This window comes from Tupaia chinensis, unplaced genomic scaffold (assembly GCF_000334495.1).
Source record: "Tupaia chinensis unplaced genomic scaffold, TupChi_1.0 Scaffold144255_1, whole genome shotgun sequence".
NCBI classification, from domain to species: Eukaryota; Metazoa; Chordata; class Mammalia; order Scandentia; family Tupaiidae; genus Tupaia; species Tupaia belangeri.
The window spans coordinates 4,517,969-4,521,859 of record NW_006204113.1 but is presented as its reverse complement, the minus strand read 5'-3'; positions in this window follow the sequence as shown (position 1 = coordinate 4,521,859).

Below are 3,891 nucleotides of genomic sequence, written 5' to 3'. Positions count from 1 at the left end.
TCCCTATTGTGTGCACTATTATGTTCCCAATTCCACAGCAGAAAGACAGTGTTCAATAAAAAGCAACTGAATGGATGAGTAAATGAACGATGATTCTTGTAAAACTACCTAGAGTGGACAGAGTGGAGAGTCTTACAATTGAGGATAGACTCATTTGCTTAAGATCACATGGTCCACTACTCCATCATCATTTGCCCGTGTCATTTCACTAGACCACATACCTAAACTCCAGAACAGGAACAGGAAGGTTTTTCTAGTGTTTGCTTCTGCAGACTAGATTCAAGCCCCTGAATCCGGTCCAAGATCCATAGCAATTAAGATGAAAATTCAGACTTTGGAAATGGGGCTCTTGGAAATGCCACTTAAATATTGGATATTACAACAGTTGTGCAGGGAGGGGCAGGGAGAATGGAGCAGGATGGAAGCTGCAGAAACACTGAAAACAGTGTTTCAATGGTGCTCTGGCACATGAGTCCATGCCAATAGATTCCAGTAGGCTGTGTACAGCAAGGGTCTGCAAAGTACTGTCCATGGGTCAAATGTGACCCTCTGCCTATTTTAGTAAATAAAGTTCTACCAGAACATAGGCTCACTCATTCATGTATGTATTGTGTCTAGCTAGTTTTATGCAATAGCAGATTCTGGTAGCTCACTCTTTTGCCTACAAAACCAGTCCATGCCAATAGATTCCAGTAGGCTGTGTACAGCAAGGGTCTGCAAAGTACTGTCCATGGGTCAAATGTGACCCTCTGCCTATTTTAGTAAATAAAGTTCTACCAGAACATAGGCTCACTCATTCATGTATGTATTGTGTCTAGCTAGTTTTATGCAATAGCAGATTCTGGTAGCTCACTCTTTTGCCTACAAAACCAAATAAATATACTATCTGTCCCTTTACAGAAAAAGAGTGCAAGTCATGGTGTAGACTTAAGTTATAACAACATGAGCATCAAGAACAGCAGGAGAAGCTAAACAAGCTGCTACTGATGATCAAAGATCTGGGAAGGATCATTTTTCTATACCAAGCAACACAAAACCAATTGCCTTGACACTTGATATCTGCTTCAAAACTGCTTGTCAGGGCCAGCAGTTGGCATAATGGCTATGTCACTGGACTCTCAAGTAGTCGAATGAGGTTTGAGTCCCGAACCTGATGACTTAAACGCACACTGGACACATGTGCATGAGTGCCCAAGATCCTGAGAGGAGAGTTGAGGAGAAGGGATTGCGGTGTGGCCATCCCCCTGGCGGGGTGGATTTCTCACTTTCTGTCTCTCTGTCTCTCTCTGTCTTTCTGATGAGAGCACGTGCCCTATAGCAAAAATCTCTCTCAAAAAAAAAAAAATGCTCGTCAATAATATCTACAATTGCTTGAACTCTTAAGTCAGACCGTGATTCCCTTCATTACTTGCATTTGCAATCAACAAAAAACAAACTTTTTAAACTCTGTTTTAAAATAAAAATCAGAGAAGTGCATGTTGAATGTAATGCTACAATAAATGGAAACTCAGCACGCCTTGTAAAATGGTTGAGATCTCATTAAATGATTTCTTGGCTATTATCCTTGGACTTACCAATGGATTTGAATGGACTCTCCAGTGAAAGTGAATGTTTAAGGTGCTACACTTTCTAAAAGAAATAGCATATTGGAGTCATAAAAAATGAAGACCAATTGTTAGAAAAACTGGTTTGAAATTAGCAGTGCCACTTTCTGTTTTTAGGCTTTGCCACTGATATTCCCTTACAAACCTCTTAATCCTCCTTATATCTTACTTCCTACACCTACCAAATGGAGACAATCATATCCATCTCCTACCTTTTCTCTCCCTCTAACCCAGTGATTTGGAAAGGATATATTAACATTTGCTCTGAGCTTCATAAGAATCTCTCACATAAATAACAAATAACATTGTGTATTTTCTTTCCTTTTTATTTATTATTATTCTCCCAAGAGAAAGAGAGAAACAGAGTCTTGTTATACCATAATCCATCCCCTTCTCCCCAACCTTCTAGAGCTTGGATCACAATAAGCACATGTTTTAGGTTGGCCTGGGATCTAACCTGCAGTTTTTCATAATGGCAGAGTGACACTCTATCTGTTAAATCACTATGACTAGGCCTATGTATATTTTATCTAAGCCCAGATTGCTTTCCAGGGAGGTGAAATCCAATATAAATAGAAACATGACACAGTAGAACAAAATCCAGAGCAAATGGCCTATTAGTCCAACCCCTACAAGAGACTTACTCCAAGTAGAGTCAATGCAAAATGGAAAACTCTCTGTGGTTTAAACTCTAGTAATTTCTGAAGAACTCAACTTCTTCCTTTGAAGGCTAAGCAACTGTAGTTTTCTATCAGTATGAATAACTTTTTATCTGGAATTTGGGATGAAAGTTCAATGAGTTAAGTCAATTTCTCACTTCCTTTTGTCTTAAAGAGTTGGATTAAGGTTGGCTGTGAAAGCAAATAAATCCCCATTTCTGAAATTCACATCTCTTTCATAGTCCAGACTACAGCTAAGTCTAGGCATGGGCTGGCTATGTGGAAGAGAGAACATCTAGGGCCAAAGGACCATAGAGCCCCACCCTATGGCAGCCCGCATTAGCTGGTATCACTTTGATATCTCTCCCTTCATGTGTGTCATTATAGTCTTGTCTCTGTACCATCTTTTTAGAAACTTCTCTTACACACTTCATTTAATTCCATGAGGCTGTCAATCAGAGTTCTTACTCCTCAAACTGACCAGTAATTGGTCTTGGGATGTAGCAGACGCATCAACCAAGCAGGGGCAATGTTTTCAGGAATGATAGGAAAGGAAGAAAAAGAGGGGACTCTCTTCTCATTAATGAAAGCTCATAAATGCCAGGAGTCACCTTTCTCACTATGTGGAGCCTACTGGAAAATGAAGCTAACAATGAAGAAAGCAGACTTGGGAGTAGAGAGAGAAAAAGCAAACTCACAACCACCCTGGGTGTCTAGATCCTGCCACAACTGAAGCTAATTTCATTTTGCATTTGTTAAATTTTTAGTTCAGTTAAGTCTTGGCTTAAGCCGATTTGAGTTTTATTTCTTTCACTTGCCACTTGACGTTTCCTGCCACATCCTAAGTCACCCCATTTACCTTCACAGAGTACTCAAGGGACAGATAGTGGATGGCTCAATGCAAAGCACCCCAGTTACAAAATCACAGGTCAGCACCTACACAACCACCCATGAATCTGAAACACAACCTTAGGCAATATATGACTTAATTCTATTCTGTGGAATGTTATGTTTGCAATTTGTCGAGAGCCCCTGGACAGGTATTTATTACATTTTTATTTAGGACTGTATGCGAAAATAATTTCTAAGTATAACAGAATGTATTACTACTAAAATAAAGTTTATGTTGCATACAGATGCAATCACCATAATGGGTAACAGTAAATCACCCATCTTTTAAAATCATCCATATTTTTAAAAAATCTATTAGTTCCTATTATTTTCTGACAAGCAAGAATTTCTTGATTATCTTTATGGCTTTTTAACACTGTATCCAAACTCTTAGAAGCTTTAAAGTTACATTTAAAACCTCCATATTAGAGGCTAGGTGTTGGCATAGCAGTTACACAACTAAACCCAATGAGAAAGGTTCTGAGTTCATGTCTCAGGGCCTCCGTGAGCACACTGGGTGTGTGTACATGCCAGTGATCAGGGGCCACCTGAGACTGTGGGTGGATCTTGGCAATGAAGACCTTGATGGGCAACTTTGTCTCTCTCTTTCATAGAAAAAAAAATGTGAAAAATAAAAACACAAGAGGGAGAGAGGGAGACCTCCCCACATTACATCTCTTTTTTCTTTCTCCTACCTAAACAGAAAAACTGGTCCATTCGTTCCCAGATAGGCTATC